Consider the following 13,078-nt stretch of genomic DNA (forward strand, 5'->3'; position numbering starts at 1 on the left):
GGTGATGAGCTTTTAGGAGCCTGTGGATCTCTGCTTTGCTAAGTGCTGAGTATTCTTGGGGTCCGTTTACTTCACCCTGCACTGATTTTCAGGTTTAGCATGGAAGCAGCACTCTTGCTTGTCTCCCCAGTTCCTCTGTGATTTCAGCTACAGCTTGCCTGAAGTCTGAGGGTAGTTTATCTCTTCAGGTCAAGCTACCTTCTAAAAAAGTAGAACTGATTCTCCAATGTGATGTATGTAACCCCTCTTTTAGCCAAAGACTAGTGAGCACATAGGGTTCTGATCTGTTTCCCAATTCCAGATTTGGGTTACTTTACACTGAGTATATCTCTTAGCCAATCAGAATGCCACCAAGGATGTGTGCCACTATTGCATTGGCATGTACATCATGTCAGGGTGTGTGCTTCTGTGTAGTTTAGACTTCTCCTTGCTCAGAGCATTGTTGGCCCCTTTCCCTCAGTAATTTATGTAGCACATTCCAGCACTAGATGGACCAAATGTCAGGGGACTGGCTGTCTTCCTGTTTATAGCAAGATCTCTCCATGCTCTGCATATGGTGTCTTCAGCAATAGGGTCTTACCTTTTGCCTCAGGTGGTTAATCAAGTGCTTTGACAGAAATGCAGGTCAGAGAAAATAAATAAATGAATGAATGAATAAATAAATAAATAAGCACAGGCTTCACCTGACCCTCTCTAGGTCCCTTCTTTTCAGGATCTCCCAACTTACTCCTACTGAGGTTTACATCTTTTAGTCTATCTGCAAGGATAAAGGTTTCAATGGTAGCAGTTCATTTTAGATTTAGTTTTGTGTTGGTTTTTCCCACCCTCCACATTCGATCCCCCCCAAATCCTCCATCCATATTTTCTGGGCCCTCACTTGTCCATAAGGTATGTTAGCAACTCAAGCTGGTCCAAGTTAGAAACCACAGATAAGTGAAACCATGTGGCATTTGTCTTCCTGTGATTGTGTGATTTTGCTGATTATGATATGCTCCAAATCTGTCCATTATTTTACAAATTTCATTGTATCGCTTTTTCTTACTTCTGAGTATAATTCCATGATGTAAATGTACCATGATTTTGTGGTGCTGGACAAATTGGATAACCACATGTAGAAAAATGAAACTCGACCCACTCATCTCACCATACACAAAAATTAAGTCCAAATGGATTAAAGACCTCAGTATAAGATTTGAAAATCTTCTCCTACTCTAGGAAAAAAAATAGGAGGAACTCCATAATATATTTGTGGGGAAAGTGTTCCTGACCAAAACCCCAATAGCCAAAGAAATTAAGCAATCATTCAACCAATGGGATCTCATGAATCTAAAATGCTTTTGCACAAATATAGCATAAGCAGAGTCTCATACCACTGACCAAAGCCTAACATCTATAATCTGCAAAGAACTCAAAAAACTAAACAATAAAACAATCAAACAACCCATTCCCAAAATGGGGCAGAGAACTGAATAGGGAGTTCTCAGAGGAAGAAATACAAATGGCTAACACTTAAAATGTTCATCATCCCTAACCATTGGGGTAACCAGTACTCTTGAGCAGTTACTTTCCATTCAGTCTCAGTTACCAATAAGGCCACAACTGCCATCAACATACACATGCAAAAAGAACAGCCTGTTCATAGGTGGCTTCAAACTAAATCTTTTGTAGGATATTAACCAAGACAAAGATCTCAGGAGAAATGGTCAAATTAGCTAATTGTAGCTATTGAATATAAGAGACAGAGACAGATAGAGACTGACAGACAGAGAATTTCTATGGAGTAATATAGCTTTCCTTAAGCAATAAGTCATAGCCAAGAAACATAATGCTCTATGTGCCCTCATATTAGGTGATGTCAGTTTAAACAGTCATGAAATTAAAGCTATGGCATAGTCTCTCACCTGACTTTCAGTGGATGTTCTCATAAGTTCTCTTTCAATATGATATAGCACATGACAGCCTCACAGTTGTGAAAGTCTGTTTCTCAACTAGCACCTGAGATGCTTTGTGATACAATGAAAGGAGGATTCAATAATGATCAAATAAGTTCAGCAAAACTTACACATACAATTTCCAAATTTCAAATGCTTAAGCTTATGAATATCTTTGGGAAGATTTGCACAGAGAAAGACATTTCTTTAATTTCAATTGACCCAGAATTTCTCAACTTTTTGGGGGAAGGAGAAAACTGAAACCTATCTCTCCCACATGCAGCAGCAAAGTAGCAACCTGGGAATCAATTTGCTTTGGTTAACTTAATCCTTGCAAAAAAAAAAAAAAAAATCATTCTTGCCTCAGACATTTTCCTTTGCAAATTTTCAGAGAAAAATTTATAGCACTCAGTGCCTCCATAGTGGTGAATATGAAACTTTCAAAGCAATACACATACACGCACAAACACACGCACACACGTGTGTGTGTGTGCGCGTGTACTTATCATAAGGACAATAGATAGAATGGAACTCTTAGAGAAGATCACAACCATGCTTTTTGGTGTTTGTTACTTTATTCTAAGAACTTCTCTTTCTCTTAACCATCATGCCTATATTAAAACACCTTTCTTAAACTCCAACTTTGCTTCAATAAAATAAAATCCTTTAACAGCAAATACTACTTTAAGGAACACAGTTATTTTGACTTTTATAGACAGACTTGAACACATTCACTGGATCAAGCTATTTGTTAGATGAAATTAATCTTGCACTCTTATACAGAGTCCAGAAACAAGCCAAACATCAATAATGAAACAGAATTACTAATGCAAGTTGGTTGCTTTAAGCTTCAATTCCTTTAGAAAAATCCCAGAGACCCACCCTCCTTTATCTTATGTCTTTTTTCTCTCTAGTTCATTCTCTACTTTGGATCCAATGTGATGTTTCTAAAAGACCTAACTGATCCTATATTTAAAACATTGATTGGCTATAATGGACAACCATGAATTTCTCAGAATTTTCTCTCACAAGTTCCTAAGCTTTTCCAAAGTTACTCCTTTATTTTTTTTGAAATACCATCTTCCATACTTGTCCCCCAGTACACTGTAAGTACATGTTTAACATTACATGTTATACAATGCATACACATTTATATTACTTTTCTATTTAACAATATATTATTCATCTTTCTATGTTTTCCAAAACATTATTTCTAATGACAGCTAAATATTTCATTTATTGAATAGTGTGGTGGTTTGAATGTAAAATGTCCTCCATAGACTTCTGCTTGAATACATTCTCGTCAGCTGGTGGTACTACTTTGGAAGATTGTGGAGCCTTGTAGGAAGAAGTGTGTCTTATAGGAAGAAGTGTGCATTGACATTTACAGCCCATTCCTGCTCCTTGTTCGTGTTCTCTATATTTCCTGCCAATGTGATGATGTTATCCTGGGTTTCTGCTCCAGTCATAACTTCTATCCAATACAGACTGTATGCAAAACATAAACTTCCATTCCATAAGCTGTTTCTGCTACAGCACTTTGTCCCAGTAACATGAAAATAACTGATACAGATGGCATCATAGACTATCAACCAATTTCTTGTTCATTGGCTTTCAATTTTTCACTGTTATAAGCTATACTATGCTGATAATTGTGCATAAAATATATTATCTCTGGTATTATGACAAATGCATTAATTTCTCAAGCAGAATATATTTAAATATTAATACAACTTTTTAAGAATTCCAGTAATTCTTTTCTAATTAGTTTTCCAGAGAATTTTACCAAATTTGTAGCCACCATATGTGTTTCCATACAACTTTACTGGTATTATACATTTTTATTATAGTAAATAATTACTAATTTGGTAAGAGAAAAAATATATTTCATGGTTTGAGCTTTCATTTCTTACATCCCTGGTGAGCTCAAACACTTTCCATTGGTTTCTTAACATACTCCTCGTGAACTGTCATCATGATTAAAATTTTCTAGAAGTCCTTAGAGTATATTTCAAATGTGCTTCTGTTTAGTAACTGCTTTTTCTCTTTTGTGGACTAAGTGAAACTAATACACACATATGTCCATGTGCATACATAGAGAGAAATATGTTCTAAACTAAAGCCTTTATGCTGAACGTGTGCTTGAAAATCACATAGAGCATTTGAGCTGAAATTTTCAGCAGTATTAGAATTTTAAGTATGAAAGAGGCCCCTAAGAATAGTCTTTCTTTATAATTACAAACTCAAAAGTAATCTGGGTAATAAATATTTGTGAGTGACAAGAAAAGGAAGCAGCAATAATAAAAATAGGAGAAAAATAATTCAACTACAATATTAACTCCCCCACCCCCAAAAGCAGTAGTTTAGATAAAGCTTGAGCTGTTCATTTTACCCAAATTATTTCACAGGTCTCAGGGTTGTTTTCATATGCGCCATTGTTATTTTGCTATTAGAAGTCATCACCTGGTATTTATTCAACTTTTACAATCACTGTTATTTTCCGTAAGTTTGGACTCTCTTTTTGTCTGAGTTATCTAGATGTCAGTAGTAAGTACTATAAAAATAGTTAGAAAACAGCAGGGTAAGGGACTTTTAAGACATTTAATTGAATGTTTGACATGTATTCTAGGCATGTGACAGGTAATAATTAAGACTGCTTAATTAGTTTCTGAATATTGGGATGAGGAGTAGTGGCAAAACTGAATAGTACTAATGAAAGACTGAATTACTATAATCAAAACATTCTTTTCTTTTCACCAGGTAAAAGACTGTCACATATTAAGTGTACTGCCTTTCTTTATGTATAAAATAAGAGTTGAATTGCCACAGTGATTAAAACCAAAGTTCTGGCCTAATTCTTATAATTAAAAGTATTTCTGCAGTGCTAGCAAGGAACTTAAGACATGAAAGGTGAAATTTCTCACTTGAAAGAAAAATTGCATGGTACAGGAAATAATATTTCAGATATGTTGCTTTGGATATTAAATAATTAGAACAGGTTGATGCCATGCATATGAGGTAAAATAATAAAATTACTAAAACTAAATAAATCTGGAAAGCATGGCATTATACATTATTTCTTTTTTATTCTGAAACTCTCAGCAGTTTATATTAGAACAAAGACACTCTCAACAGTGATTTTCTATTAGACATAATATGATTAACAAAATCCCATTGCAATATTATTAATTTATACTATATAAATGCAATATGGTTGGAATATATATATGTATATATAATTACATATAATATATAATTATAATATATATGTATATATAATTATATTCAAACCACCACACCATTCAATATAATGTGTGTATATATATATATATATATATATATATATATATATATATATATAGAGAGAGAGAGAGAGAGAGAGAGAGAGAGAGAGAGAGAGATTTGTACAAACCAGATTCTATTACTTTGCTTCTGTTTCAATGGAACTTAACTTATACTGGAATGAATGAGCAACTGTAACAATTTTTCCAGTGTTTCTTTAGTTTTTCCTGTTGCTGTGTTGTCACTCTCTCTCTCTTTCTCTCTCTCTCTCTGTTTACATATGTGTGTGTGTATGTAGTCACTCCCTTTAAGGCCAGCTGTAGCTTCTTTTACTATTAAGAGGTAGTAACTGCCAAATTCAAGTTTTGAACACTGTAAAATAGAATTCTCAGGGGTGCTTTGTCCCAGAGCATGTGGAATTTGAAAGGAAAAGCAGATGGAGACAAGGAGAAAGACAGCTTGGTGATGATGATTTTAATTATTAAGTGAAATTCGAGTGAGGGATCATTGAAGGGAGGAAAGAGCTGAGAAGCTGTCAGAGGGTCATTGAGAAAGAGTAAAAGAAAGTCACAGAAAATTACTGTGGACCAGTCTTGTTTCCCTTAAGCAATAAGCTAAAGGGAAGAACCATAATTCTCTAAGAGCCCGGAAGCCCAAGGACAATAGATGTGTGTTCCATCCTGATTAGCAATGGCAGGAGACACAGATGGCTGGTTAACCCGTTAGGTGATCAAGAAAAACAGCCACCAGGGACTGTGTGGCAGCTTCATGAAGCCAGACCCAGACAGGTGGCAGACAGCTTGAGCTGGTTCCTTTGTGTTTGATTTCTGACCTTATTTAAAAACAAAAGTTTTAAAATGCTTATAAGTCTGTTGTGTCATTTTTCCCCTGCGTATATTTTGACCAAGCCATGGTTAATGGAAGTGGTACATCAGGAAGCATATTTTCAATATTGATTTGAATTTTTATCTTCCATACTTCTTGAGGCACTCAGTGCCATAATATTTCTCTGAAAATTTGCAAAGTAAAATGCCTGATGGTGCCCCACTTAGTTCTTATGTTAGGTGCTCTGGAAGTGCATCCAGAAAACTCACCCAAGTCACTCCCATGCTAGTTATCACAGTAGCCTAACTACATGGGTGAAACTCAAAGGCAGCCATGTCAAATGCAGATGTAATTACAGAAGAATTCAGTGGGAGAATATAGCTATTGTAATGTCTTTTATTTATTGTTTGAAATACACAAAAATATAAGGAAATATTATCCATGAAAGGCAAACACTGGAGAGGCTGATGCATAAGATAAAGATATAACCTATGCCTTGCTCCAGTCATGTTGTGATTTGTGGCTAATCACATTTTTGTGGCTGCTCAGTTTTGTATTTAAGCAAAAACACATTTAAATGCCATAAAATAAGAATGAATGTGTTTTTGTTCTACAAATGCAAAAGACCAGATTTCCAATCTCTACATTCCTTTCATATCATGTAATTTTGACACAATATTTAACTAGTTCAACAGACTATGTTATAACCTTTGCTCTTATTGTAATAGAGAAAACAGCAAGAGAAGTTAGAAAATCATGTTTTCGGTATAAACTGAACAGGGCCAATTTCAGGCCAAGTATTCTGCTAGGAATTCTTTGAGGCTATTCTGAATTATAAGGATTGTTATTCCTGGGCAAAAGTGTGAGTGTGTGTGTGTGTGTGTGTGTGTGTGTGTGTGTGTGTGTGTAAAATCTTGATGGATTTTAAGTTACTATGTTTAAAGAAATCCTAAGGAGTATAAAAGAGAATACAGGTCCTGAGGAACACATGACAGATTTCCATGATGCAGGAAGATAGGATTATTACTTCTGCATGTAAAGTTAACCATCTTGTTTACGATTTTCAGACAATGTCTGTGGACATGAATGAGGTCGTTCCCAATATCATATACACATAGTCTTTAACCCTGGGTCATTGCACTTTACTATAAAATATCTATATAGCAAAGGGGAAATTAATGCTATGCTATCTTCCTTTTCATTAAATGTTAAATCTGTTGAGATTCTTTTTACAGTTGGCAAGAGGCTTCAATGAGACTCCAGGTGAGGGGCTCCTTTCATTTCCCATTTCCCCATTGTGGCAGTTTGAATGGATGCCCCTTAATGGACTTTGGAGTTTGTTAAAGTTTGTAACTGAGATCTCAAGCCTGGCTTGAGGAGGTGTCATTGTGGGCAGATCCTATGGTCCAGCCCTCAGGTGTGTTTGGGGGTGTTATCTGATTTCAAGCCTAAGATATGCATGAGTACTTGATCTCTACCTGGGGTTCCTGGCATGGTTATGGTACTGGTGGGGGTATTTCTCTTTATGGACCTGTGAAAGGTGCCCAGCTTCTTCCACCACGATAGAAGGACCCATGGATCTGAATGCTTTAAGTAAATTCCATTTCTTCCATAAACTGTTTCTGGTTTGGAAGTTTATCCCAGCAACAAGAAGCTGACTATAATACCCATAATTTCCTTAACATTTCTATGTTGCCTCAATTTCCCCCTCTGAAATAATGATCTTTCAAGCTAAAGGGTTGTAAAATGTTGAAAATCTATGTTCTTTTTATTTATATTTTGCTTGTTTTTTGTTTTTTTTTTTGTTTTTTTTTTTAATTTGAGGTAAGGTCTCACTCTAGCTCAGGCTGACCTGGAATTCACTATGTAGTCTCAGGGAGGCCTCAAACTCACAGTGATCCTCCCACCTCTGTCTCCCCAGTGCTGGGATTAAAGGCATGCGCCACTATGCCCGGCCCCATTTTCTGCATTTTTTTTTCCATGTTGAAAAGGCTCATAAACCTACTTAAGCAGAAATAAATAATCTTGACCTATATGATATAAGAGAGACATGAGAGGGTCCAAGAATTTAGATTGGATGAGTTTTACCTGATAGGCATCCACAATGCTTCAGAGAAATCCCAGCATGAGACCAGAATCACTTGCTTGAAAACAAATGACAAGCACTGTCTATTGTAATGGATGTAACACAAACATGTAGCCATAAGTCTGGGGAAGGCAAGGAACCACTGAAATTGATCTTTCTAATGCTATACTGCTTGACATGAAAATGAATAATAATTATTTCAGTGATATAAGCAATATATGAGTAAAGAATAAAGGTCTAATGCAAAAATAACCAAATTGCAAGGAGATTTTATGATTACAGGATTATGAGTGATAGAAAAGTGAATAAGGAACATACAGGGCAATGATACAAGTAAAAAATGTGCATATAAAATAACATTGAAAAATAACACAAAGGAATACATAATGTATTATTATAATTAAATGATAACATTCATATAGGGTAATAAGGGAGACTGGAAGGGCCTATGCCAAAATTACCAAAGGATTTTTTGTTATATTTTATATATTTTTAATATTTGTTTTATTATTATTTTTTATTCGTTAGTGAATACAGTCAAGTTGGTACCATTGTTAGGGTCATCCATGTCCTATCCCCTCCCCCTGACCCCACCTTGTTGAGGTATATGTGTCATGCTTTCTGGAGTTAGCACACAGTTATTGGTAGGATAAATGTCTCTGCATATCATGACCCAACATGTGACTCTGACATTCTTTCCGCTCTCTCTTCCTCAAAATTTCCCTGAGCCATGTTGGTTTCATTTTTGGTCTGCTTCAGTGATGCGGTGTTGGGGGCCTCTGTGTCTCTGGATATCAGATTTTGTAGGAGTCGATTGTTCTCTGTGTCGATCTCCTTCACCCTTGTGCTGGTACCCTGTTCACCAAGAGAACAGCACCCTTGTTTGCTTCGCCATTTATTCTTAGTTTCAGCTGGGGCCCTTTTGAGGCATGACGAGGTGGTACTCTCTTTAGGATCTGCGTCTATCTGAAAAAGAGAAGCAGATTCTCCAATGGAGAGTAAAGTTAGCATGAGACAAATGAGATTACCCTTATTTATTTTATAGAGAATTTAATAGATGTAGGCCCTCTTGTAGTCCATGATTGGTGGTAGCTTGATAATGGAGAGTAGCCTTATGTTTGGATATGGTTCTGACTTGTTTCCCAGCTCCAGCTGTGGATCCTATTCCACTGAGGGGATCAGTTAGCCAAATCAAGAACAGTTGGTTTCCCACCATGGTTGTGCACCACTATTGCACTTGTGTGAGCATCACAACAGGTTATTTGTTGCTAAGTAGGTTAGACCATGAGTTGCTTGGACAGATATTGGTCATTTTCCCCCAGTTGCCCATGTAGCACCTCCTGGAACTAGAGGTGCTGACTGTCTGGGGACTGACTCTCTTAGAGCTTCCAGCCATGACATTCCATTTTACATGTCAACTGCATATGGTGTCTTCAGCAATAGGGTCTTACCACTAACCTTTGGTGGGTCATCAAGTACTTGGACAGAAATCTGTCCTTCTTTTAGGAGACCTTGTAGGTCTCTCTGATCAAAAGCTCATTGTGGATGATAGCCCCATGCTGATACTGGGAGTTACAGGTCAGTTCCCACTAAGAAAAGGAAGAAAAAGATAACTAATATAAAATAGAGAGAAGAGAAGAGAAGAGAAGAGAAGAGAAGAGAAGAGAAGAGAAGAGAAGAGAGAGACAGAGAAAGAGAGAGAGGCTGTAGAAGATGATTAAGGTCAGTCTTCATCATATCCTCTCCAGTGTCTTGTGTCTCAGGTGTTCCCTCTAAAGGCCTGGTGAAGGTTCAAGCATTTGGTCTGCCTTTTAGAATGGGGAATTTTATGGTACCATTGCTGTTTGGGTCTAGATTTGTGTCTTACATTCCTCCCTTGCCATCCCCTCCCTCCCAACCCACCCTATTGTCTAGTTCTTGAGATAGTAGCTGGGTATGTCAGAATCTTGGGTAGATTCAGGTTAGGTCATGTACATGAGTGAGAATAGGATATTTTTTGGGATCTCACTTTAAATACATAATATGGTATTTCATTTCACTTTTTTTCATAATTAAGATCTATTTTCTAATCTATTCACATATGCCTTTAAATTAAATATAATGTTATATTTCATATAATTTGTTAAAACTCAGAATGATAGAATTACAATTTTAACACAATTTCTAGTTCATGTAACATAGGCTATGTAAATGTAAATTAAAGTTAATTCAATTTATTGCATTTTTTAAATTTATTTCAGAGATAAATAGGCAGATTGAGAAAGAGGGAGAGAGAGAGAGAGAGAGAGAGAGAGAAAATAGGTGAATTCGGGCCTTCGACCACTGCAAATAAACTCCAGACACAATGGCTACCTCATGCATCCAGCTTACATGGGTCCTAGGGAACTGAACCAGAATCCTTTGGCTTTGTATGCAAGTGCCTTGACTTCTAAGCCATCTCTCCAGCCCTGCATAGTTCCTTAGATATGATTTTATGATAAATACATGGTGAATATACTCATATCATTCTACTTGATTTATGACTACCTTTGCTACTTTTGCTCAATATTCCTAATAACTTGATGCACAGACAAGTACATTTAAAATAATGAAAAATTCTGAGCTTAGAAATAAAATTTTCAGCTAATATGTTATTAAAGAAGTCAAGTTTCAATTGAGTGTAAGCATATATGAATAGTTTTGACACATGGACAAATATTTAAACATAAAAACAAATCAGTTGAGGCATATATTCCAAAAAGTTAGCTTTATAATAATTCTAGAGTAAGCTTGGTGTCCTGGACTCTGCAGAATCTTCTGAGGAATATTTGGACTGTATTATTATTATTATTATTATTATTAATCATTATCATTATTATTATTGGTATTGTAGAGACTGCAGTTATCACTAGGGGGGACCAGAACTAGATCTGGGCTGACCTGACAAAGGAAGCACCTATGAGAAAGCCATGACTAGTGAGATTATGACGCCCATATACTTTATATATGTTTTCTTTATTATAATCATGTTATTTGCTTTCAGCTAACCCTTTAAACTTCATGTGTTATTGTTAAAGATAGCAACTCCCTCTTGGGGTATGCTTTTTCTTTGAGAAAGTACTGACAGGATTCTGTCACCAGCATCTAATGATGAGAAAAAAAAAAATTAGGGACCTACAATAGTTTTCACAACTCAATTTCATTTTAAGCCTTTGTGCTTGGCACAATTGGCTTTTTGTCCACAAAGTATATGCTTACATGACTACCCTATCAACTATTAGAAAATACCAAGCAATATCACCTCTGTTTTTTATTTTCTCTTCTTTTTTTATTCTTTTTATTAAGAACGTAATTTGCATGGACACATAATGGGTTGCTACCCTTTTGCCCCTCATCCCTGCCTCCATTCTGCTGGGGTCCCTCCTCAGTGGGGTTGGTGCTGTTCTCCATGGGGTTGTGGATTATGTCTTGTGGGAGCAGGAATCAATTGTTGGAGGGGAAAATGCATCTGAGTATAACATCCAAACCTGTGGCTCTTACAATCTTTCCACCCCCTCTTTCACAAAATTCCCTGAACCTTGATGGGTGTTTTAAATTCAGTTTTAGTGATGAAATCTTAGGAGCATCTGCATTTTTGCTTGGGTATGTGTACTCTGAGGATACTCAACACATATGAACATTGCTTTTTAAACTCATATGTGAGATATGATAAAAACAGATCATCCCAGAGATCAAAGCAACATACAATTGCATCATGGCTTTAATTTAGAGACCTAAGTGCTGCTTCCATGCTACTTAATTTCGCTTATTTCCTCCACTTTGCTAAGACTATTTTTTAATGTATATTCTTTTTTTAATTAGTTTTTTATCCAGTAAATATAGGCAGTTTGGTACCATTATTAGGCCCATCTGTGGCCTACCACCTTCCCATTGGACCCTCCTTGTTGATGTATATGGGTTGTGCATTGTGGAGTTAGCCCACAGCTATTGGTACTATAAATGTCTCTGCATATCAAGATCCAATATGTGGCTCTGACATTCTTTCTGCCCCATCTTCCGCAAAATTTCCCTGAGCCATGTTGGGTTCATTTTTGGTCTGCTTCAGTAATGAGGTGTTGGGGGCCTCTGAGGCTCTGGCTCTCTGATTTGGTAGGAGTTGATTTTTCTCTGTGTTAGTCTCCTTCCCCCTTGTGCTGGTATCTGGTTCATCAGGAAAACAGCATCCTTGCTTGTTTCGCTAATTATCTTAGTTTCAGCCGGTGACCTTTGGAGGTATGATGGGGTGGCTCTTTCTTTAGGAACTGCATCTATTTGAAAAAGAGAAGCAGATTCTCCAATGGAGAGTAAGTTAGCAACAGAACAAATGAGATAACCCATACTTTTCTTAATAGAGAGTTTAATAGGTGTAGGCCCTCTTGTAGCTCATGATTGCTGGTAGCTTGATATTGGAGAGTGGGCTTATGTTTGGGTATGGTTCTGACTTGCTTCCCAGCTCCAGCTATGGGTCTTGTACCACTGAGGAGATCAGTTAGCCAAATCAAGAGCAGTTGGTTCCCCACCATGTCTGTGTGCCACCATTGCACTTGTGTGGGCATCACATCAGGTTATTTGTTGCTAATTAGGTTAGACAATGAGTTGCTTGGACAGATATTGGTCATTTCCCCTAGTTGCCAATGTAGCACCTTCTGGCACTAGACATGCTGACTGTCTGGGGACTGACTCTCTCCTGGCTTCCAGCCATGCCATTCCATTTTATGTGTCAGCTGTGTATGGAGTCTTCAGCATTGGAGTCTTACCACTGGCCTTTGGTGGGTCATCAAGTACTCTGACAGAAGTTTGTCATTGTTTTGGGAAACCTTGTAGGTTTCTCTGATCCAAAGCTCATTGTGGATGGTAGGCCCAATCTGGAAGTGGGGGTTACAGGTCAGTGCCCACTAAGAAATTGAGGAAAAACATTACTAATATACAAGAGTTA

This window comes from Jaculus jaculus, chromosome X, assembly GCF_020740685.1.
Source record: "Jaculus jaculus isolate mJacJac1 chromosome X, mJacJac1.mat.Y.cur, whole genome shotgun sequence".
NCBI lineage: Eukaryota > Metazoa > Chordata > Mammalia > Rodentia > Dipodidae > Jaculus > Jaculus jaculus.